The following is a 26,795-nucleotide window of genomic DNA, read 5'->3' as shown; positions in this document are numbered from 1 at the left end:
ATCTACAACAAGAAGTTTAAAATATTTATATATATGAAAAAAATATTAAGTGGAAAATGAAGGTTCTTAGCAGGTAGCATAATAGTACTTATAAGGTAAACTTCTGAATAAAATCTTGATGCCAATGCTTATTAGCTATGATATCTTGAGCAGTAATTTAGCTTCTCTGACTCATAGTTTTCATTTGTGACATTTGAATAAGTAGAGTAAGTATGTCAGATTGTTGCTAGGAGGTATTAAATGAAATAACTTACATAAAGGCTTAGAAAAGCCTCTAGCACCTTGTAAATGTTAGCTAATATTTTTATATATTCCAGGCCATAAAAAAGAAAGAAGAGATAGGCATAATATTTTAACCTTTAATGAATGACAAAAAGAAAACAAACCCAAAATTTCCTTCTTTTTTTTTAGCCTATTTATGAAAATTATTTGGCAGATGTTTGCCATTAATCCTTGAGAAATCTTAAAAATTAAAGAGTTACACAAAGACTAATTTGTAGTGTTGTACTAATTTTCAAAAAAGATAAAATTGAATTTTAGAAACTATAATCCAGTAAGTTTAATATTAATTCCTAAGAAATATCTAAATGAAACTATTAAATAGATAATTTTTAAAACCAAAATAAAATCTAATTATCAGTGAACCACTGCAGGTTGAAAAATGGTGTAGGTTGAATGTTAGTTAAGACTATCTCATTTCGTTGTTTTCAACAAACACCAGTATAACTGGCATGTTTAGAACTGTATGCCCAGGGCTATAGCTCCTTTCTATAAGTAGTGATCTTCCCTTCATTTACATGTTTATCCTAGAAGCTTCCATAGTTAATACAAATATTATATTCTTTTCACACATATTGGTTTTATTAAGGATAAACATGAATCAACCTAGCAAAATGAGACCTTGACCTGGAAATTTTAGTCTTGTGAACAAGAGAGTCAAATAGTCTTTCCTTAAGTAGCTAAAGCTATACAATGTGAGTTTACATGAATGAGAGCAGCAATATTTTTAAATATGTGGGGGAAAAAAGAGACTTCACACAGACCTGGAAAAAGGAAAGATACAAAGTGGCCACATACTAAACCTGACAAGTTCAGGAAAGGCTTGCATGGTGGGCCTTACAAACTCAGAGACCTAAAGTAACTGTGGTAGGCAGTTAGACAAACATGAGCAGAGCAAGAATGATGGACCAGCTACAAAAGGTCACCAAGGCAGAAAGTCTTGGGTGCCTAGCCAAGGACAATTGTAAGGTGGGACCTTGTCCCTGGGGTGACCTTTTCTCCCCTAGCCTATTGCTAGTCATGCAGTTTGGACCCCACAATATTTCCTCCCTAAAGATAACATCTATGTCTCAGTTTTGTTTCAGCTCCAAACCCAGAAAAACAACAAAACCAAACAAGTGATGCCTGGTTCACCTCAGGACCAGCTGCATTGAACAATGACCCCTGTTCTGGCACCTACCAATCAATCAGTGGAGACCATAACCCTGAAAGGACACACCTGGAAAGATGCTGAATATTCTATTGAGATCTTCCCCTGGGATATCCCCTAAAATCTCCACCCTTAAAACCCTTAGGACTGAGGACCCAGTGTGTTCTCCCTCTCAGGAGCACTCCAGTGCCATTCCCCTCCTCTTTTCCCTCCTCCTCCCCAAGGCAGTCACCTGTACCTTCCTCATTTCTAAGCTCCAAGGCCATTCCTTTGCCTCTCTAACTTGTTTCCTAAGCCCATTTCTTCAATGAATTACTTCTTCCACATCTGTGATTTTATAAATAAATATTGTCTTATAATTTGAACCTTGGCTCTGAATTCTTTCCTAGCCAGAACTCAAGTACCAAGGTTGCTGAACCCAGGTCCTGTCTGACCCCACTGGTATGACACCTGTTGCTGTTCCTGCCACCACCAACATAACCACATAAGGTGGTATGAAATTAAAATATTTTAACTAAAAGCTAGTCATGGTGGGTAGTCATGTCCTAGGCTGATGTCTTCCCTGACAAAGGCCAACCTCTACCTTAACTGAGCCTGTTGTCATTTTGCATCTATACTAACACTCCTTTGGAATGTCAGGTTAATCCCCCCTCCCTCCTGCACCAGAGCAGAGACCACAAAACCAAAACCCCTCATTGTTATTTTTATGTCAGTTGTTAACTGCTATTTTATACCCACAAGTGTAAAAGTAGAAGTACAGTATGTGCCTATTCATTTTACTTTCAATCTATTCCCAGAGATCTCCTCCCTTTGCTTTCTCCTGCCTTCTTAATTTATTGGCAGTTGATTTCCTGTAACCCCTTTACTCCTCCTCCTCTGATTGTAATGTATAAAATAAAATGGAAAACTGTCATTCTCTGGAGCATTTTTTCAATCTGTTGAGATTTTGCTTCCTGGCAATTGTCAGCTTAGCTCAAACTCATAAAAATTCTCTACAGGTTTAAAGGTTTTTTACATTGACACCACGTATCTGTCCAAAGTCAATATAGTTGTTATTGTGTTTGTCAAGCTAATCTAACTTTACTTTCTTACAGATTATTAAGTAATTATAAAAAGGAAAGTAGTCTGTAGCCAGGTGTAAAAACTTTCTGTAATATGTGAGAAAATATGGATTGGATGTCAGGACATCTAAGTGATTGATTAAATAAGTTAAAAATAAAGCTCTGCAAAACAACAGAGAAAAATTCTTATAGGTAATTTACATGGTTTATATCTTTGTTATTTCCTGCCTACTGATTTTTTATTAATAACTTAGATGAATATGGAAGAGACACATTTAACAAAAATGTAAAACAATGAAATAATTTTTTTGATTCAACGTTTTTAACATATTAAATTTAATTCATATAATAGCAAAGAGTGGACAATAGACAAGGTATATATCTTAAAGTGTGTGAAATATTATTACAGAGATATCAGGTACTATTTATAAATTTAGAGGGCAAAATAAGGACAAGTTGATATATGTTATGAGGAGGTTTTTCTTTCAGTATAAGAAGTTCTTAAAAATAAAAATACTCAAAAGTGGCAGTGAACAAAATGCTTACAATTCCATTATTGAAAGTGTTCAAACCAACCTTTTATATTTATTTAAAATTACAATACAAATGAGCTCTGCATTAGACTGGAGAAATCTATGATGTGTGTTTTTTTTAATTCTGTAATTCTATAGGTACAGAAAATGAATAATCCTAGCCTGATTTCTTTTATGAAAATTGTATTATGTCTGGTTGTAGACTAGGGGATAGGACATCTGAGGATGGGAGAGAGAGAAAGATAAAAGAATGATGTTCCTTGAGGCTAGGTCCTTGAATGGGAAGTCATTGCTCAAAACAACAAAATGGGCAAACATTATAGAAAATGAGTAAACAAAACTTTAAAATGTCCAAGGATACCGTAATATCAGAATTTAGCTATTACAAATCAATGGTAATAATAAATGGCCATTAAAACAGGGATTCCACAAGAGAAGTCTGTGTTCAATGAGATATGTGCAAGAAAATGTGTGGTAAAGGCTCATGGTTGGTGGTGGAGGTGTTAAGAGTTTTCATAAGAGAATTCAAATAGACCTAGTTATTTGTACCCCCTCCCCTGCAAATCTGAGCTAACTGTTCCATAATGGGCAAATTTCACTTAAAATGCTAAGAATGAAACATATCCGCCAATAAAGTGTTTCTCAATTGAAAAATTATTGGCATTTTGGATAGAACAAGTTTTTGCTGAATAGGACTTACTCATATTTAGCATCATCTGCACACTAAATACTGGGGGTGTTTCTCAGTTAATGTGAAAACCAAAAAACACCTCATGATTGAAAATACTTGGTATGACTTAATCTTAGAAATTAACATTTGAAGCACTTCAGAGGAATTTTCTTATTAACTGCCACAAACAGTTTTGTTGGAGATTAAAAAAAAAATTACCTTCCTTCTTTCACAAAAATGGCCACTTAAGCACACACAGCTAATTAGTGACAGAACCAGGACTTAACCAAAGGTAGTCTAACTCCTATTCTGTTGTTCTTTTGTTTTAAAAATGTTGCTCTTCTAGCACAAATGTGTACATAAGGGAGGCAAATTATTTGCTACTAAAATATAATATTACAAAACCTAATTCTTGAGTAGAAGTACAAAGGCAATTATAATATATAAATTCTATTGTTCTCTGTATTTCTGAGTTTTTGGAATAGTTTAAAAATCTATATAATTATGGTAGCATACTTAAATAACATTTTATCACTAGTAAATTGTATAAACCTGATAGCTATGCAACATTGTGTGGTATTTTGAGTAGAACTGTCAGTTGTCCTGACTACATTCTCTTTTTTGTTTTTTTAATACTTACTTCACTTGCCTTCTCAAATATCACTCTCTTGCTCTCCTCTTATTTTTTTAAAATTATTTTTAAATTTTATTTTTGTTTAAAATATTACAGATGTCCCTTTTTCTCCCCAATGACCCATTCCACCCCGTCCCATCCCCCTCCCCAGTCCCTCTCCCCACCATTGTCCGTGTCCTTGGGTTGTGCATATATGCATAGAAATTCTTTCTTACTCTCCCCCTCTCCACCCACCCGCCCTCCTCCATCCCTCTGTCATTCGTCAGCCTCATCTATGCTTCCATGTCATTGAATCTATTCTGTTCATCAGTTTATTAAGTTCTTTAGATTCCAGGTATAAGCGAGATCATGTGATGCTTGTCTTTCTCTTAAATACTCCACAGCCCAAACCCTCATATATGTTGTATTCTTTCAATCGTTTAAGTTAGAGACTTGATGGTAAACTGTACCTCTTACCATTCATCTGCAGGAAGTCTATCTGACTGTGTACCACAATGAGACACAGTCATTCATTCAACTCCACATTCTAACAGAGATTGAAATAATAATATGCTTCCTCAATTACACACAATGACTAAAATTGGGCACCATATCTGAAAATTATTTTTGCATGTGGTATTCACACACCCTTTGATACTGAGTTATTGCCTTCAAAGGATTTGGATTTGTGGATAGGAATGAATGAAACATTTGTAAACTGTCATCAATTATTTGGTCATGAGCAACTCAGATTCTTTCTGGTAGTTAAAAGTAGCCACTACATATTTAAGTTGAAGAGTTTTTATAATGCTAACAGGTCTAAGATAAAATTCTTACAAACACACCTATTACAAACATGGACATTTAATAACTAATTTTGGATTGTGATAAAGAATGAGTTTCTACACCTATTTTTATTTTTTATTATTTATTCCTTTATTTTATTTATGTTTATTTAAAAAAATTTATGTTGACATAATTGCAAGTGTCCTATTTTTTCCCCACACTTTGCCCAGCTCCACCCACCCCCGTCTTCCACTCCCTTGGCCATCACCAAACTATTGTCTTTGCCCACAGAGTAAGCATATATATAGTCATTAGTTAATTCCTTCACCCTCTTTATCCAGCTACCCCATCCACCTCTCCTCTGGTTGTGGCCAGGCTATTCAATGTATCCCTGTTCTGGTTCCATTTTGCTCATCGTTTTGTTTTGTTCATTAGATTCCACATATTAGTGAGGTCATATGGAATTTGTCTTTCTCTTACTGGCTTATTTTGCTTAGCATAATACTCTCCAGGTCCATCCATGCTGTCCCACAGGATAAGAGATCCTTTTTTTTTTTTTACAGCAGCATGGTATGCCCAGGTGTAAATGTCCTACAGCTTTTTTATCCACTCATGTGCTGATGAGTACTTGGGCTATTTCCAGATCTTGGTTACTGTAAATAAAGCTGCTATGAACATAGGGATGCATATATGCTTTCTGCTTTCTGATTGTTGTTTTGAGATTCTTAGGATATATTCCCTGAAGTGGAATTGCTGGGTCAAATGTCAGTTCCACATTTAATTTTTTTGAGGAAAGTCCATACTGTTCACAGTGGCTGCACCAGTCTGCATTCCCACCAACAGTGCACACAGGTTCCCTTTTCTCCATATCCTCGCTAGCACTTGTTGTTTATTGATTTATTAATAGAAGTCACTCTGACAGGTGTGAGGTGATACCTCATTGTAGTTTTTATTTGCATCTCTCTGATGATTAGTGACGTTAAGCATTTTTCCATATGTCAATTGGCATTTGTATGCCCATTTTTTAAATTTGATTGTCTTCCTTGTGTTGAGTTTTGTAAATTCTTTATATATTTTGGAAATTAACTCCTATTTTTATTCTTGAGGTATTTTCCACTCTGGATTTTAAGTTCCCCTACTACCACATTTTGTAAGAAGTTATTTTATGGCAAACACTAAGAGTTCTGAGACTAGGTTCTATCAACCACATAGCTGACAGCAAGCAAACATAATCCAGAGTTAATAACTGGGTATAGAAGCCCTTAGCAACTTAGACTAGATCATCATATGTAAACAATTGATTCTTACATGTTCTTATGTCTTATTTCATGCAAGGGTAAGGAGAGTCTTCAAATATTGTATCTGAACCTGTTATCATGAATAATTTTAATTTCACCAATGAGAAAACATAACTAACATTTATCATGCCCCTAGTAGAGGCTACTATTTACTACTTTTCACCAAAAGAAAATCCATCTGAAACTGTGCTAATAAGTAAAGAATTGTTGATTGAGATATATGGAGACATCGACTCAGAAGGTAGGCCAGCAATCATTTGAAGGGTTTACCTCTTTTTTATGTTCTCCTTGTGGAATAGGTCTTTACTATACATACTTTACTAGTATATTAGCTTACCAGTCTTACAATGTGTTGAGTGTTGGCTTAACCTGAAATACATATGCCCAGTATCACACTCAATGAACCATCACATTTTATATTAAATATAGACTTATTTTTTTAAATATATCCTTATTGGTTTCAGAGAGAGGAATGGAGAGGGGGAGAGAAAGGTAGAAACATCATTGATGAGGGAGTCTTCATTGATCGACTGTCTCTTGCATGCCCCTGACTAGGGATTGAGCCCCCAATCCAGGCATGTGCCCTGACGGGGAATCGAACCTCAACCTCCTGGATCCTAGGTCAGTGCTCAACCACTGAGCCAGGCCCAGCCAGGCTAGGCTTTTTTAAACTTTATTGTTGAGAATATTACAGACATCCCCCCTTTTTCCACCTTTGCCCCACTCCACCTGGATCCCACCCCATCCCATACCTCCACTACCTTATTTATTGTCTGTGTCCATGGGTAATTCATGTTTGCATGTAAATTCTTTAGTTAATCTCTTCCCACTTCCCTCCTGCATTCTCTCTGAGATTCCTCAGTCTGTTCCATGTTTCCATGCCTCTAGGTCTATTTTATTGATCAGTTATTTTATTCATTAGATTCCTTTTCATTTATTTTGATTTTTAGATTCAATTATTGATAGATATGTATTTATTGCCATTTTATTGTTCACATTTTGATCTCTTTTCTTCTTTTTCTTCTTCTTCTTCACCTTCCTCTTAAAGAGTCTTCTTTAAGAAGCCTTCTTTAAGAATTCTTTAAGACTCAACATTTCATGTTGTATTGGTTTGGTGGTGATGAACTCCTTTAGCTTTTTCTTGTCAATGAAGCTCTTTATCTGACCTTCAATTCTAAATGATAGCTTTCCTGGGTAGAGTAATCTTGGTTGTAGGTCCTTGCTTTCCACCACTTTTAATATTTCTTGTCACTCCTTTCCGGCCTGCAAAGTTGCCGTTGAGAAATCAGCTGGCAATCTTATGGGAGCTCCCTTGTAGGTAACTAACTGCTTTTCCCTTGCAGCTTTTAAGAGTCTCTCTTTGTCTTTAACCTTTTGTCTTTAACCATTTTAAATATGAATTTGTGTTGGTGGGGGCCTCTTTGGGTTCATCGTGTTTGGGACTTGTATGTCTGTTTTTTTCACCAGGAAAGGGAAGTTTTCTCTCATTATTTTTTCAAATAGGTTTTCAATATCTTGCTTTCTCTATTCTCCTTCCATCACCCCCATGATGTGAATGTTGGTACACTTGAAGTTGTTTCAGAAGCTCCTTACACTAGATTTTTGGATTCTTTTATCTTTTTGCTGTTCTGATTGGGTGTTTTTTGCTTCCATATTCCAAGTCACTGATATAATTCTCACTATCCTCTACTCTACTGTTGATTCCCTGTAAATTATTCTTCATTTCAGTTATTGTATCTTTCATTTCTACTTGGTCCTTTTTTATGCTGTTGATATTTTCACTAAGTGTCTATGAAGTTCTCATTAGGTTCCTTGAGCATCCTTATAACAATTGTTTTAAACTCTATATCTGGTAGTTTGCTTGCTTCCATTTTATTTAGTTATTTTTCTGGATATTTCTTCTATTCTTTTATTTGCAAACTGTTTCTTTGTCTCTGCATTTTGGCTGCTTCACTGTGTTTATTTATATATATTAGGTAGAGTTGCTATGTCTCCTGTAATTGGTAGAGTGGTCTTGTATAGTAGCAGATGTCCTGTAGGGCCCAGTGGTTCAGCCTCTCCAGTTACCTGAGCTGGGCACTCCTGTGTGGGCCGTGTGCACTGTCTGGTTGTAGTTGAGTCTTGACTGCTGCTGGTGTCACTGGGAGTAATGGATCTCCAGGCCAATTGGCTGTTTGGACCAACTGTGACTATAGCAGAAGAGCTGCTATCCAGGAGACGCCTTTGTCCCAATCTGGTTTCTTCTAATTTCTCTAGTAGTAGGGCTTCCATTCAGATAAATTTCAGATGGTTCTGAATGATGGTTGTTCTGCGCTTTGATTGTAATTTTGATGTACTTGTGGGAGGATGCAACTACTACATTTAACCCTGCTGCCATCTTGACCCTCCTCTAATTATAGTCTTTGTAATGAGTGCCAAAGCAACCTTTAAACTGGAATCCATTCTATTTTGGTCCTAAGTCAAAGAAATATTTAGAAAACAATTCTATTGAAAAACATAAAAAAGGTTGAATTTTATTACACAATAGCAAAGATTATTCATAGAAGAGAAGAAAAAGCAGAATCTAGGACTCCACGTCCATAAAAATACAATTGATATAATGTCACTATATACATGGAAAATAAAAACTCTCAATTTTAATATCAGGTCTGATGCAAGAACACACAGCTATGTGTACCTTTGTGAAAAATATATGAAAAATACATTGATATGCAGAAGCTAACGAGTACAGAACAAAATCATTATAGAATAAAATTACTTAGGATGGAGGGCAGCACTAATTTAAAACACCTACAATTTTCATCAGTATCTGCTGAGGACATATCAGAATCTCACATTAGTAATGTGTATATTACTTTGACCCATATGTGCAGCATGTATCCCATACGGGCATGTACAATTAAGTAAACTTGAAAAGTCATCCCTTAGATAGTTGAATTATTCTTGATTAATTCCTTTTTAAGTATTTAAAATACCATTATTTCTAAATGTCATTTCCTTCTCCAGTCCTATTCATAATGGTTATCCAGTTATTTTCATGTTGCCACATTCATTTTCTAAAACAAATGAGAAAAGAAATTCTATGAATGAATAACCTTTCTCTTGAATATCATCAGTATTATAAATCATCTTTTAAAGATCTTTAAAGATATAGCTGATAAACATTTCTCTGACGATCCAGAATACACCTCTACATATTTCATGGGAGGTCAGGTAAACTAGTTGCCTACCTTCTATATTTATTTCTTGAATAAGCTGACTTTTCTTGCTATTCTCAACCACAATCTGAATGTAGGATTCAAGTATTTTCACCAATTGATGACTACCGCTGTTCCATCATTTTCCCAACATCTGTCATTTTCTTCTCTACAGAACTTTTTTTTTTATTGTTGACAGTAATACAGATGTCCTCCATTTTTTTCTCCTTTGTCCCCTTTAGGGATTCGCTTGAGTGTAGTGTTGCAACTATTATTCCCATTAATCACAAGCTTGAAGCTGAGGATAATAATTTGATCCCCAATTATGCTGTTTTATATTATCTCCTTCTGACCTTTCTCATTATTCTCTGCTAAAATTTTGTATTAACACTGGCCATACCAAGCCCTTTCTCTAATTTTCCCCTACATGTTAGATGACAATGATATTCTATCCTAAAAGCTAATAGGAGAAAACAATATTAAGCTTTTCAAATACTAAGCAGTAATATCTGAATTTAGTAGACCACAGTAACATTAGTAACCATGAACTTGGTGCCCAAAGTCCACAGATAAGAAAAGTAGCTTTCATTATGTGAAACTGAAGTAGGCAACACGTTAAAAATGACTGAGGTCAATTGAATCTATTTATCTGGTAACATTACACTAGCTAGTAAAGGGAATCAGAAATGTATTAGCAAGTCAATAAGAATTGTGATCAGTTCAGTGATTTTTTTTAAAGGCCAAAGAATCTTTGCTACGTTTAAGGTTTTAAAACATCAGCTACACATGTGTTTTATGTTCTCTTTCTTCTTTACTCTGCTTTATTTTTACTTGATTTTCTATTAAAGAGGTATAGATAATTAAAGAAAATAACAGCAAACATCATCAGAAAAAAATAATAAAAAATATTAACATCAATTATGGATTTAGGAAATAAAATATTAGTGATACAGATGAAATTGCCTAATTATCCTACTTCAATCCAGACCCATATCTCTTATATTACCAAAGAAAATCATAACCATAAATTTGATATGTATTTTTCACATCTATATTTCTAAAATTTATGTCTCACATATATTTTTGTAAGATAAAACAGGACCACATCCAAAGGAGACTAAACCAGAAATTCATTTGGAGTCTTATTTGTTGAGTGAATATTCTGTATAAATTTTAAAGCAACTTTTATTTTTTAACATTTTTTAGATTATGCACACTGATATATATAGATTTATTTTATTTACTTATTTTATTAAATTTTATTGCCCAGCAGGGCATGGCTCAGCGGTTGAGCATCGACCTAGGATCCAGGCTATCGGGGTTCGATTCCCAGTCAGAGCACATGCCCAGGTTGCGGGCTCGATCAATGACTCTCTCATCACTGATGTTTTTATCTCTCTCTCTCCCTCTCCTTTCCTTTCCTCTCTCCAAAATCAATAAAGATATATTTTTTAAAAAATTTCTGAATATACTTGCATTTTAAAATCTGTATTATTGTTCATTTCAATTATTTTCCAGTTTTTGCTATTATAAACAATGCTACAGTAATGATCCCTGTCCATCTCTATACATCCATGAAAAATAATTTTTACTATATACATTTAGAAATAGTAATGCTAAATTATAATCCAAAGTGGGTTTAACACATTTATAGTATCAACAAAAGAGTATAAAAGTTTCTGCTTCCTCCATATCTTTGCCAATAATCAGTATTACCACATTTTAAAAAATGTTTTTATTGATTTTTTTTTTTTTTTAGAGAGAGAGGAAAGGAGAAGGAGAGAGAGAGAAACATTGATGTGAGAGCAAAACATCAATTGGCTGCCTCCTGCATGATCCCCACCAGGGGGGTTTGTGCCCACAACCCAAGCATATACCCTGACTGGGAATTGAATTGGCAACCTTTTGATTCACAGGACAACACACAACCAATTGAGCCACACGGGCCAAGGCCAAATATTTTACTTTTATTTGCATTTTCCTAATTACCTGAAAAGCGATAGAGACTCAATTATACTGCCTCACCTTCTAAAAAATGTAGTAAAATTAGTCAGTTTCTCTTAAGACTCCACATTTAGTGGAACAGTTGTTCCAATTGCTAGAAAGAAAGCCTTTAAAACTTTGATAATTTGTATGATTAAAGGCCCAGATTAAAGGGGCTGACATTTTAGAAGGGCAGACAAATGAGTATGGTAGAGTAATTCCTTTACAAAGTGGTAAAGTAACTTCTAATTATCACATTAATAGAGTGAAATTTCTCTAAATTGTAAGAAATGTTGGGCCCTGGGGCAGGCCACCTCAAGATATTCCTCAGTGGCATATTGGTTATTTCAAATTAAAATCATTTCAAAAGTAACAAGAGCAGGAAGATCTCTCTGACTCCCCTCTGTCCCCCTAAAAGCAGGAGATAAAACTTCCATATGATAGTGTTAATGGCAAAATGACACGAGATGTTTGAAGTTAGACCTCGGTCATTGAGTTCAGCTAAGAAAGAATTCAGAGCCAAGAACCATCAAATGCAATAAGTTTATTTAGAAAGTTACAGAGGTAGGCTTGGTTGGGTAGATCAATTGGTTAAAGCATTGTCCCAATATGCCAAAGTTGTGGGTTCAGTTCTGGGTCAGGGCATATAGAAGAATCAACCAACTAAATAAGTGGAACATAAATTGATGTTTCTCTCTCTCTCCCTCCCCCTTCCTCTCTCTCTAAAATCAAAATATATAAAAAAAGAAAAAAGTCACAAAGATAGAAGTGAGACAGCTGGGCTGTGTGGGCTCAAGAAACAAGATACATAGGCAAATGAAAGACCCTTGGAGCTTAGAAGAAAGAAAGTGAAAGTATGTGACTTGAAGGAAGAAAGGGGTACTGAAAGGTTCAGGCATGCTCTAGAGAGAGAAAGTTGCTTGAGCAAAGAAGAGGTTGGAGAAAGGTGTGGGTGTGGGAGAGAGAGAGAGAGCAAGCACACTGGGTCCTTTATTTTGAGGGATTTTATCTGCCTCTCTAAAGGAAGTGATTTTAGAGGAGTTCTCAAGGGAGAGGGAGAATCTCAGTAGAATACTCATCAGCTTTCCAGGTGTGTCCTTTTAGGGTTGTGGTCATTAGTCATTGCATCCGGTCCTGATGTCAGCCATGGTGTTGCTTCTTCTGGTTTTGCTGCTTTTCTGAATCACTAATGTGGCCTAAATATTATCTCTAGTTTGACCAAAACTCTGTACCTGTGGTAAGCAGAACTGAGACCTTGTTCATAAGAGTATTTGCTGTGGGCCAGAACCTCATTTTCCTGGGAGCTTAATGCTTAAGGGAGTGGTCATGCAAGGGCATGTATGTGGTAGTGCAAAACTATTCTCCAGCCCCCTTGTTCTTCCTCTAAAGGAATCTACAACATGACTAGTGGCATGCCAGGGAAGGAAAGGTCAGGGAATGGTCCAAATCACATGACCAGTGATATGAGATGTCAGGGGGTCTAAAGCACATGACCAGCTATATGCTAGGGAAGGAAAAGTGGCCCAGGGGGTGAGGTCCCACCTCATAATACTTGTTTTCCCAGTTTTGTTCATTGCTAGGGACCTGGGCTTTCTGCCCTGGTGGTTTTCTGTACCTGGTCCATCATTCTTGCTATGCTCATGTCTGTCTAACTGCCTGCTATATCAATAGGTATCTTTTCTGCTCTTGAAGACTGAGAGACAACTTTATCACCAGTTATAAAATTCAGATTTGAGCCCAGGTTGGCGTCGCTCAGTGGTTAGAGCATCAGTCCACACACCCAAAGGTCTTGGGTTCGATTCTTGGTGAAGTGCATGTACCTAGGTTGTACGTTCAACCCCAGCCCAGGTCGAGTGCATTTGGGAGGCAACCAATAGATGTTTCTCACATTGATGTGTCTCTCTCTCACTCCCTCTCTCTCCCTCTCTCTCCCTCTCTCCCCCTCCCTCCATCTCTCCCTTTCTCTCTAAAATCAATGGAAAAAATATCCTCAGGTGAGGATTAACAAAAAATAAAAATAAAAAATTAATATTTAGATTTGATAAAGCCTGTATAAATAAACCTTGGCCTTTATTAATTTACCACCTAAGCCCAAACATTGCTTAAATTGAGTACTACCTTTCTTTATCATGTCAATTTCTTAGAAATTTGTTTTCTTTTCTCCAAAAAGCATAAAAAGGTGTCTAGTTTAATCATTTTTGTGTCCTTATTTTATGATCTGAGCATCATATTATGATTCTCCTGTGTTCATGTATTAAATTGTTTCTTCCTCCTGTTAATCTAGTCTTGTGTCAATTTTATTAGTCCAACTCTAAGAACAAAAGAATGATAAAAGGGGAGAATTCTTGAATTCCTTGACAGAAGTTGAAAGGGAACAGAGTTCTATAATTTTGACTACCAAATACCCAAAATAATCTCAAATAATAATTTATCTTTTACATTAAAAAGAGAATTAAGAATCAATAATTAATTAATTCATGACTTTTGCATGGTAGTAATTAACAGATATAATTCTATGGAAATTTAAGGCATTAGTATGGACCTTATAAAATATTACTACAAATAATAGCTAACATATAAAGTGCTTATTAAACTTTAGATAGTTTACTCATTTATTTACCACAGCAAACCTAGGAGACAAGTCCTATTATTACACTTGATTCTACAGATAAGGAAATTGAGACTTAAATTTACCTGCCTAAGATCACAGTTACTTTGTAACAACTGGAATTTGAGCTCCTGCAGGCTAATTACAAAGCCTCTGCTCATAAACTGCATGTTGTATGTACCGTCAGCTCCTTGGAGGAGCTTTTTTCATATCTCTCTTTGTTTCATGAGTTGATTCCTTTTCAAGGTAGTTTGATACATACAGGGAGAATGTTTTCAGACACTTTAAAGTCTATTATGTTGGCAACAATTATATGAAGGGAACAGAAACCTGATAAGTTACATTTTTGACATGAAAAGTATATCATAAAAGAGACTTATTGAGGAAACTGTAGAGCATAGCGTAGGAAGAAGACAGAATTCAAGAATTATTAAAATTGTATATAGGTTTTAATAAAAAAGTAAAATTATTGAATTTATGGTATAAGGCTGAAGTTGCTCAATCCCACTCTAAAATTCTATGGACACCTGGAATGCTTCCCCTATTCTCATCACTGCTATCAAAAACAATTGAAGAAAATATTTCATAATTTTTGACATTTTATCATGCAAAATTTCAATACACAATTTTAACCTTTGAAATATCTAATTAAAATGTAAAAAAATTCATCTGAAGATGGCTTTATGCATCTTGAATATAAATAAATTTGTATAATCCTTAATTAATTAATTACATTTATTTACTTCAATATCCCAAATTCAGGCAGTGGTACATACTAACTAAAAAAAAAAAAGAAAAAAAAAGAAAAACCAACTCTTTTGGGGCTAAGTGACATATCAGGTATACACATTTAGCAGTTCAAAAGCAGTCTCCCAACAAACAAAAACAGATAAGTTTATTGTACCCATTCTGTTGGGTTGTAACCACTGGAAAATTCCATCATCAAAATCTCTTCTGCATTATCTTCTAATATAGAACTCTTTGTACCCCTCCTTTCCTTTTCTAATTTATTTTTGTTATACAAACAGAACACACACACAAATACACACACATACACACTCATCAACAACTTCCCTGACTATAGTCATTCTTTTGAGAAATTCATCATAACACTAGTACAGTTTTGTTTCTAATAGTGTCTGGGAAAGCTAAATTATTGTCACCTCTTTGTAAGTAATTAATATGAGATGCTCTATTGTTTTAGTCAATCAATAGCAGTTACTGAGTCCAACTTTATATCAGGAACTGTGCTATGTGCTGAGGATATGCATATAAATATGACATAATTCCTGCTTTTAGAGAACTTATGACTGGAAAAGTTTTTCCAAAAAAATGACAGTTAAATCATTTATTTCAATTTATAGTGCATTCACTAAATATTTATAACCAAGTATCCCAAAAGGATCAATGACTCTCATTAATTCTCACATTTTCAAGTGAATAACTTTAATGATCCCTTGAGTAGCCGTAAAAAACTTCTCAAGTGCAATTCCTAATTACATATACAACATCTTCCTTTAACCAAGAGAATTGAAGAATACTTTATATTTGATATAGAAATTTGTAACATCTTGAATTTATAAATTTAAATTACCTAATGTTAATGTAAACAGAAAATAACAACTTATAAAAACAGCAGACATATGTTGTAATGCTTTTTAATAAGACAGCCTAATATTTTGTCAGATATTAATTCAATATTAGCACTTTTTATTTATTTTTATTTTATTTTATTTTTAAATATATCTTTATTGATTTCATACAGAGGAAAGGAGAGGGATAGAGAGATAGAAACATCAATGATGAGAGTCATTGATTGGCTGCTTCTTGCACACCCCCGACTGGGGATCGAGGCCGCAACCAGGGCATGTGCCCTGACTGGGAATCGAACCCCGATCACCTGGATTCTGGGTCTATGCTTAACCGCTGAACTATGCCCGGTCGGGCAATATTAGCATTTTTTAAACTGTCCTATAATGTGACCAAACTTCATGCATTTCGTGTTACTAAAATTGTATATCAAATTCTTTTTAAAACTATTATTTATATTCAGATTTTTTAAGTGTCTGAGTTTCTACTGTATTCCAGATTCTGTGCTAGGCAGTTTCACATATTTCATCAACTTTAAAACTGTTGACCACCGTCTAAATTAAGCAGAATATTTTATATAAGATTAACCTGTAGATGAGAGAAAGGTAAACTCATTTGCATAATTTCACACTGTTTACAAATGGTGATATGGTGTCTCAAATTTAGGTCCTCTTGACTCCAAATCCAATACTATTTCCACTATACTATATGTTGAATGTTGTACCTTTATATATATATACTAGTAACTGATTCACCTATGTCTAATGTGATATTTCTAAAGTCATTTATAACTGGCAAAATGGTTTTACCTCAGTAGATACCTCCGGTAGTCAAACCATTTTCTGGATAGAGGTATAACATATTATGTTGCAGCAACAGCCTAGAAATATTTTATGTCAAAATTTTCAAGTTAAAATTATATTAAATCTCCTGGGGCGGAACAGAGAGGGGTAGTTTTAACAGAAACAAAATTATTTTTGAAAGAAAGGTTCTGTAAAAACTGACCTGATAGTCAGAGGGGCATGTAATAAGAATAGGACCACAGTTATTTAATAATTATTCACCTAAATAACTTTAGATAAGGGGTTTTCCTACAGACCTTGGGAAACTGGAGGGTATGCTGCAAGAAGAAAATACATTTTTAAAGGAGACCAAGGACAGGACACAGTTCGACTTGGTTGCTGTGCTTGGACCCTGACTGCCCCCCTTTCCAAGGGTTTTCTGACCATTCTCTGGTCCCAGGAATGGGCTGAGCTGTTTGTAACATCGTAGAAGATTAGTCACCTTGTTATGACACTTTGAGCTCCTGAAGACTGAATGGCAGACCTTCCCTTGCCCTTTACCTGTTACACCTACAAATCACAGCTGCATGCAGTTATCTTCTCCCTAACCTGTATATAATGAGTCAGCTGGCAGAAAAAAAGGGAGAGCAGAATTTCCAGGGTGACTGACTACTCTCCCCATACTGCCGGCAATATTGGAATAAACACTCATATATGATTCAACCCTGTCTCTGCTTAATTTGGCTCAAGTAATGACAGGTGGTCTTGGACCCATTGTGTCTGGTTTCACTACTTAAAAAAATGTGTAAATTTGCATGTTTATAAGAGTTTTCTTAATGTGTAACTTGATAATCATAAACCAAACATAATATGATATTCTGAAGGTAGTAACAATCGCATGCCAGTGTTCAATAGACTTATTATTGACAGTATAAGTGATTTAATGATAATAAACCAGAGATAATGACAAAAGATTCACTGGAAAACACAATTATTTCCTTTTCTAGTCACCTTTTGTAAATTTGTACATATAACTATTTTAAGTAATACATTTATACATTGTCAACTACTTGTGATATTTATAATATAAATGGAATTACTCTGCTCTGTAGATATAACTTGGCCTGTGATTATTCTCTTCATGATGATAATAGCTTTATTTAAAAAATAAGCACAGTTAATACTGTATTATGTTTCAAGTTCCTTTGAATGTGATCGATATTAATAGGATTGTTATAACTTTTTCCTGAAGCTCAAAATGAAGAATTTAAGCTGCTATAAGATCAGTCTTTCCATGCAGTTTGAGTGTTAATAACAGTGAGGTATAAAAGTTCTTTTGTACTATTCTATCAATGATGCTTTAATGTGCAGATCAATAGTAGCATGCACCATCAATTTAAATTTGGAGATAATATAATAATATTTTTTAAAGAAAAAGGTCATATCACTCAAAACTTCAAGTTAAATATTTCATGAGGTAGAAGTCATTAAAATACTGAATAACAAAAATACATTGAAAATACTATGGGATTAAGTAAAGAAAAAGAAAGGAAGACTCATGGGTGCAAACAACAGCATGGTGATTGCCAGAGAGAAGAGGGCAAGGTAGAAGGTAAAGGGGGGATAAATGGTGATAGAAGGAAACTTGACTTTGGGTGGTAAGTACACAATACAATATATAGATAATGTATTATAGAATTATACCCCTAAAACATACATAATTTTATTAATCAATGTCACCCAAGTAAATTCAATAATTTTTTTTTTAAATAAAAAAGAAATAAAAGAAAATACTACAAAATACAAAAGATAAAAGAAATGTTTTAATTTTATTTTCCTCACTAGTCAAAGATGTCTGATTTACACCTGCATATCTTCAAGACAGGGTTTGAAATGGTAAGCTCACACCATCATGGTTCAAAGTATTTCCCTTCTTTTGATAAAATTCCATCATTATGTATAAGAAAAATGTAGATCCTTACAGGTTACCAGTAACATTTAGACCACTGACTGGAATTTGCATACCAAAACCAGAAGTCACATGTGGATGCTGGGAAGAGTCTGTGCTGTCCTGACAAATTGACAACAAATTTTGAAGTGTTAAAACATAAGGAAAATATTTCAAATTTACTTTGAAATGTGTTTTAATTACAATGAAACATTAGAGCTAAGATTTGTCCTCACAGCAAGAACACAAAAATGTTTTTATCAACTAAAAAGGTGAAACAATTTTACTACTTTTCAAATTTAAGTGGCTATTACTTATTAGAAAATGTTTTTGTAGGAAATACCTCAAGTGCTCTATCTCTGTGATTTTAATCTGTAGAAAACTTGATTTATATAAGAAAGGTAGACAAGATGTCCCTCTATGTAAGTTTATTTTCCATTAACTTAAAATGCAAAACTCTCAATTTTGTTTAACATCCTTTTTGTAGTATGCGTTTTCCAGCTGTCCTACTGTATTTTATAATTACAAGTTAATTCTAAATCTCTATTATTCAAAATTAAATTTATTTTAGAAATGAATGTTTTTCTGGGCAGATACTAAATGTTATTATTTCTCCTATTTTGAAATTGGGAGACTCTGGCTTTATTTTACTTAAAATTTCAACTTAAAAAACTTTTATTAATGTTCTGTTACAAGATCAAATATGTATTAAGCTAATGTATTATCTTTATGAACGTACCTGTTTGCAAAGACCAATAAAAACAAACTTGCATCTCTAAAATTGAATGAGAATCTTTTTTTCCCCCTGAACTAATTTAAATTTATCAATTGTTTGACTATGGAATCAATGTAAGTTCTGTGACTTTCAACAGAGTGAATTTTGAAGAATTATATTGATGGAGAAAAAATATTAGAGGCCAGTTGGTATTCTGAATTAAGATTTAAGATAGGTATGCCAAAACGTTTTCCCCCATAACTGGAAGAAGTCAATTTCTAAGGAAAGACTGATGTACTTAGACAATTAACATTTAAAATATAGTTAATGTTAACTTTCATCCAAGGAGTACATATGTCTTTTATCTTCTTCCCCCCTGAGTTTGAATTCACATTTCAAAACATAGTATTTTAATTTAAAAAACATATAGAATTACTTATTGTGCTAATCCTGGCCAACCTGGTCTTTCATCTTGAAACAAGTCATGATAAGTATTGAAAATCACAAATTCAGCCTGCAGTTTGTAGCAAGTTAAAATTCAGCAAAAAACATTTAAGAGGAAATACTTAGCTTTTAGACTTGCTTTGCAAATGATAAACTTATAAAGTGATAGCAAATGTCTTTATGGGAGAATGACTTGAAAGTTAAAGAAAAACCCCAAATTGTATTCCATTTAAATTTTCCATAAAATCATCACTTTTTATAAAGGGAATGGACCTCAATTTTATAGCAGGAAAAACTGAGGACACAAAAATTGTCAGTAATATGACTAATATGAGCAGCTAAATAGTGCAGAAGTAGAACTAAGGCACTAATATTTGTGAACTTTTAAATATAAATGATATTTATAAATTTATGTTAAATATATACCTATATCATTGCATGTTATCTAACTGACAGATATGTTAAAGAAAAAGGAAACAGGTCTAAATTGGAGTCACTTGTGCTAAACTGAGACTTCATACCTAACCTAATTGCAGTTTCAGTCTTCCCCAGGAATGTATTTCTAACCAGTCAGTCTGGAATTTTCTGGTCAGCACCAATGAGATTATCTCAATAGGAGCCCTTTCAATCTATGCCCCTAAGGAAGATGAAGTAATCTGCTCCTTCCCTAGCCCTTCCCCCTTCTGCCTAGAAAAGCCTTTCATTTTGTCAAGCTCCTTGGAGCTCCTTTCTGTCTGCCAGATGGAATCGAGATTCACGAATTGTTCAATAAAGCCAATTAGATCTTCAAATTTACTCGGCTGAATTTTTTTTCTTTTCTTTCTTTCTTTCTTTTTTTTTTTTTTTAAAGAGGTAATAGCAAAGTCCCATGTATCTTTTTTCCATTAGTTCTATTAAGGTTGTAATAAATGCATTATTGTGTCCTTAGTGGAGCATAATGAGATCTTGAGCTCTAAACACTTACCCCGTATTCTTTTCTCATGTTGAACAAAAGAAGACAAGCCATTACAATATCAAGAATAATGGTACAAAACCCTCTGAACTGCACACTATCAGGCAATTACAGGTTTATAGTAAAGTGTATTTGTCAAAGTTGGTTGTAAGACTGTAGCTGAGGTTATTAAGATGAAAGATCCTCTTATAAATGAAAAAGTGTTACCCATGTTTCCCTGCTCTGAAAATAAATTTGTACCAATTAAGAAACACCATTATTGATTCAAGGAGGGCATTGATAGGCAAAACTGGCAATACTATTTTTAAATTTTCAATAATGTATTTGAAGGGTTTTTTTTTTTGTTATTGATCACAAAAGATGACCCCTTATCACAGCTAAAAATACAGATGGTATCGTTTAAAACAAAATATTTTTACAACTTTTGCATACTTAAAAATTTTGCTAGAATGTTTTAAAATAAAACTCTAAGAAAAACCACCCTAGCAAAGACCTCCAGTCCTTACTTGCAATTTTCTAAATATTCTACGTACCTCCTCTCTAAGATGTTTCATTTAAGATTGTCAAAGTGAGATTTTGAGGCAGAGCAGCCTATTTTCACGAATGAGCAAAAGCACAGCAAATGTCCTGATTGAAACAATTCAAAAAAATTTTTTTATATGGATTCTTATTCAATTTTTGACTGCTTAAAGATTAGTTCATAAGAATCCTCATTAAATCATGGACCAAACCGTTGTTGTCTTAAAAAATATTTTTTAAAACCCTGATAATTTTTATCCCTGGCCAGGTAGTTCAGTTGGTTAGAGCATTGTCCTGATACACCAAGGCTTTGGGTTTCATTCTGGGTTAGGACACATACAAGAAGCAACTAATGATGCATAAATAGGTGGAACAAATCCATGTTCCTCTCTTTGTTTCTCTCTCTCCCTTCTTCTCTCTCTGAAATCAATGAATAAAAAAAATAAAATCCTGATCATTTTTAGTTTCTTTTATAAAAACAACAAACGAATAGTAAAATCTTAATTCTAAAAAGAAAAAAAAAATGCTGGTACCAACCTAAAAGAACTCATTAAACTATGTTATGAAATACATTTGAATAGCATCTTCTGAAAGAGCTCTAAAATATTTGAGAACAGAGAACAAGCCTACATCTTTTAAAGACTGTACTGCTGCCTTTCATTTATTTTGAAAAATATAATATGTTAATTAACAACTGCTATGTAATTTTTGTAATAAATATATAAATGTTTGTTAGATGTTGATTGAATGAATTATATTTAACAGGAAATAACATTAAATGTGGGTTAAAGGAAAATTAATGCTAATATGTCCATTTACTCTGTCTTATTGTGTGTCTTAGAACTCTGCTTAATACAAACATGGTATAAATTCTTCAAAGGCAACTATAGTAAGGGTACAAAATATCATTAGGGTATAACACATTTTTAATAAGAAATTGCTATTTCTTACAAATGATTTTGTCATATCCCAAGATCTCATTTATATAAGTCCATGTTTTGTGTAACGAGAAGATTTGACTGTTCTCATGATAGTTGACATGCCTGCAAAAATTCAGCAACTCATAAATAATAGTGTACGAGTAAACATTTTCATAGAAATAGTAAATTTGGAATCAGGGGAAAACTGTTATTATGTGTCTTGATATATGGCCTTAAACATTGTTTTAATTAGGCAATGCTAGTCCTATTTGATTTTATATAATTATTTGAAAACATATGAGTATATTTTTATTTTGTTTGTTTATTTTGTTCTTTACATTCCACATATAAGAGATATCATATAGCTCTTTTCTTTCTCTGTCTGATTATAGATACAGAGAACAGACTGACAGTTGCCAGAGGGGAGTGGGGTTGAAGACCTGGATGAAAATGGTGAAGGAATTAAGAAGTACAAATTGATAATTACGAAATAGTCATGGGGACGTAAAGTACAGCATAGGAGATATAGTCAATAATATTGTAATAACTATGGAAGGTGCCAGGTAGGTCCTTGGAATATTGGGGGGGATCACTTTGCAAAGTATATGATTGTCTAAAGGCTATGCTCTATACCTGAAACCAAACCAAAATAATATTGAATGTAAACTATAATTTAAAGAAATAAAGTTTATCATCACTTAAAAAATTAAAAAAATAAAATATATGTCAAGAAAAAAATATATAATATCTCTTATATTGGGTTGACCTCTGCAATTTTGAAGTCTCTCTCAGATATTTTTGTTATAAGGGAATACATATTGAAGCCAAATATTCATTCTAATAAATATTAAGTAAATATAATAGAAAGGAATTGCATATGAAAAAAGACAAGTCCTTCTTTGTTTTGCCAAGCTACTGTTCAGACAATTGTGTCACCACATTGTTTTTTTTGTTTGTTTGTTTGCTTTTAATATATTTTATTGATTTCAGAGAGCGGAAGGGAGAGGGAGAGAGAGATAAAAACACCAATTATGAGAGAGTCATTGATCAGCTGCCTCTTGCGCACCCCCCACTGGAGATCGAGCCCGCAACCCAGGCATGTGCCCTGACTGGAATCAAATTGGGATCTCCTGGTCCATATGTCAATGCTCAACCACTGAGCCATAGTGGCTGGGCTGTGTCACCACTTTGTAAAGATCAAAGTATGCCTAATATTCCCAGAATAATAATTTAATCTTATGTCTTTTATAACTCTGCAATGGTTGTTCATTATCTGTAGGGATATGTTTACTATTATTATTCACTACCAACTCTTAACTTACTGGTTTGTACATATCTCCTACTGTGTAGAGCTATATTACTCCCAGGTTTTCTGTATAAAAAGAAATTATAAATGTCTTCTCTAACTATTCCTATAAAACAGTGGATTTTATATTCTTCCATTTGGAACCCCAGGCCTTCTAGTTGGTGTTACAAGAATTTGTTATTTACCACAAAACTGTTTAAAGAATGCTGCTATTGCATTATATGCTATATATCAGTGTTCCAAGTTACATTTTGTTTGGAGAAAAAACAGAATCCAATACTAAATACAAGTTTGGAAACCACTAAAATATGCTATAAATCCTTGTAGGTGTGAATAGTTTAACATATAGCAACTGAATAATTATTTGGTGAGATTTATAGTAAACATACCCATGTCATTAAAAACGATCCTGTTCTAAACAAACGAATTCTCTTGGTACCTAATGTACCTTGTGTTTTTCCACCTCTATTTTGTTTCTCTTCTTCCAGCCATTTTCATTGTGTTTCTCCTGGATAAGTCCTACCATTAAAGAGAAGCTCAAATCCTTTCTTTTCTTTATAATACCATTCCCTTCTTTTCACAGCAATTACTCAGTCTTCTAAATTCTTGGCACCCAATGTTTGCACCATTACATGTCAATTGCTTAAAGGTCACATGTGTCTCTTTTGAAATTGTTTAATTATTTTAATACTTTTAAAAAATAATATTCATGTGATTATGCCTTAATCCTCTAGAAATTTATTTTCAGTTATTTGAAAGTATATAGCATAACTGAGCAATTAAAAAAAAAAAATCTTTATTGATTTTAAAGAGAGAGGAAAGGAGAGAGAGAGAGAAATAGAAACATCAGTGATGAAAGTCATTGATCGGCTGCCTCCTGCACGCCCCCTGCTGGAGATCGAGCCCGAAACCCAGGCATGTGCCCTGACTGGGAATCAAACCATGATCTCCCGGATCCTAGGCCAGTGCTCAACCACTGAGCCATGCCTGCCTGGCTAACTGAACAATTTCTGCATTCTATTCTCTGCCAGTATCTTTTACATAGTGTTCAATAGCAATTGATGTAATTTGACATTTTTTTAATGCTGTAGTAATATAGTAAAAAAAAGAAACTCAGTAGGTCAAATTATTGTGACTCCTCTTTTAAATGCACCATGTCGAACTATACTGTAAGGCACCCATACAGTTTATCAACATTAAAAACAATTCATTGTAGTTTAAATATTTTTTTTATGTTCTTGATGGTAAAATTACATGAATAAATGATAGTAGGACATAAAAGCCATCAATAAAAGGTGGATTAAAGAAAATGAGCAGCTGTAACAAAAAGTGAGATAAATGAATGATGATATGCTTCAAAGATGTAAAAATCTGTGAATAGTTTCAGCTGGGAGATATAGAGAGTTGGAAAGATGTTGCTCTCATTTATACTACAAGATCAATGCTAGACAGGCAGTAAATTAATAATTTTTCCTGAACCCATCAGGGACCTATAGTTTCAGGGCAAACAACTATTCTAAATTCTGAATAAAAGCATCTTCAGTAAGAAATAGGATGTGAGCATTTGCTTGCCTGGAGTGAATGCCACACTGGTGCCACAAAAGCTGTTAGGAATATAAATCAATAAATTTGAATACCTTGCTAGTGGGGAAGGGTGGACTAACGTGAAAGCATGATGATTCTAAGGCCTGCAGTCATGGAGGGGAAAAGGTCTCATCCTGTAAAAACATCTCCAATAACTCAACCAGACTCTCAAAAGGAAGACTGAGGAGAATACAAAAATGTTCAATAGAAAAAGAATATTATTTTCAACAAACGGTGCTGGGAAAATTAGACATCCACATGCAAAAAAAATGAATTTGGATCCTACCTCACACTACACCCAAATATTAAATCAACATGTGTCACAGAGCTTAAAGTAATGGCTAAAAGTATAAAACTCTTGGAAGAAAACATAGTAGAAAATATTCATTACTGTGAGTTAGGCAATAGTTTCTGGATAGGACATCAACAAGACATCAACAGAAGAAAAACTAGAAATATTGGACTACATTAAAATTAGAAATCTTATGCAGAAACTTATATAATCACAAAAGTGAAAGACAACCCATAAAATGGAAGAAAATATTTTCAAATCATAAATTTCATAAGCACTTTGTACCCAGAATATGTAAAAAAAAAACCCTTACAACTCAATAATAAAAAGTCTAATAACTCAATTCAAAATCGGTCAATCTATTTAAACAGGTATTTCTACAAAGACAGTGTACAAATGACCAATAAGCACAAGAAAAATGTTCGGTATCATTGGTCCTTAGCACAATACAAATGAAAACCATAACAAGGTACCATTTACAACTGTTAGGGTAGCTATAAATTAAAAGATAGACAATAACAACTATTGGCAAGGACACGGGGACATAAACCCTCATATATTGTTGGTGGGAATGTAAAATGGTGTAGCCATACATGAAAAGATGTTCAGCATCATTTGTCATTAGAGCAATGCAAATTAAAACAACAATGGTATCACACATCTATCAAAAAGTACAAAATACAAAAACTTTACAATAAACCCTAAATGCTGACAAGAATGTAAAACAAGAGCTATCATTTGTTGCTGGTTAGAATGAAAAAACAAAACAAAACAGTATATTCACTTTGGAAGTTTCTTACAAAGTAAAACAGATTTGTCATAAAACCTAGCAATCCCACCTCCAAGTGTTTATGCAAACGAATCGAACACTTATGTTCACACAAAAACTATATTCATAATTTCCAAAAAGTGGAAACAAAAATATCTTCAATGGTTAAATAAACAGTGGTATGTCATATAACATAATGTTACTGAGCAATATAAAGAAATGAGCTACTTGTTCAAGCCATGTCATTACTTTTTCCTAAGTGAAAGAAGTCAGACCCAAAGGTTAACAGTGTATCATTCCATTAATATATCATTATAGAAATGCTGAAAAAATGTTAGAAACAAAATAAAAGTATAAAAGTATTATTGGATTCTAATCCAAAGTATAAATAAAAGATCCAAGAGCCTATACTGGTATAAATAAATCCAAAGTGTACACAATATGGAAAGAGTGATGTAGTAACTTTATAGGGGAGAAACTTGGCAAATGGGCCATCAGCTAGACAGTGAAGGTTGACGTCAATAGTGGTATGGGTAGGGGTGGAAAAGCCTCCCTCTACCCATCTTAGATTCTCTGGCTGGGGGTCTGTACATTAGACTGACAAAATATAGATTAGCAAGAGAAAAAGCATGGAAATGTATATGATGTTATAAGTTTTACATGGCCCGGCCGGGCGTGGCTCAGCGGTTGAGCATGGACCTAGGATCCAGGAGATCGCGGTTCGATTCCCGGTCAGGGCACAGGCCCGGGTTGCGGGCTTGATCCCCAGCAGGGGGCGTGCAGGAGGCAGCCGATC

The sequence above is a fragment of the Miniopterus schreibersii genome (genome assembly GCF_964146895.1).
Source record: "Miniopterus schreibersii genome assembly, chromosome: X".
NCBI lineage: Eukaryota > Metazoa > Chordata > Mammalia > Chiroptera > Miniopteridae > Miniopterus > Miniopterus schreibersii.
The sequence above is the reverse complement of the archived record's forward strand: the minus strand, read 5'-3'. Positions refer to the sequence as shown.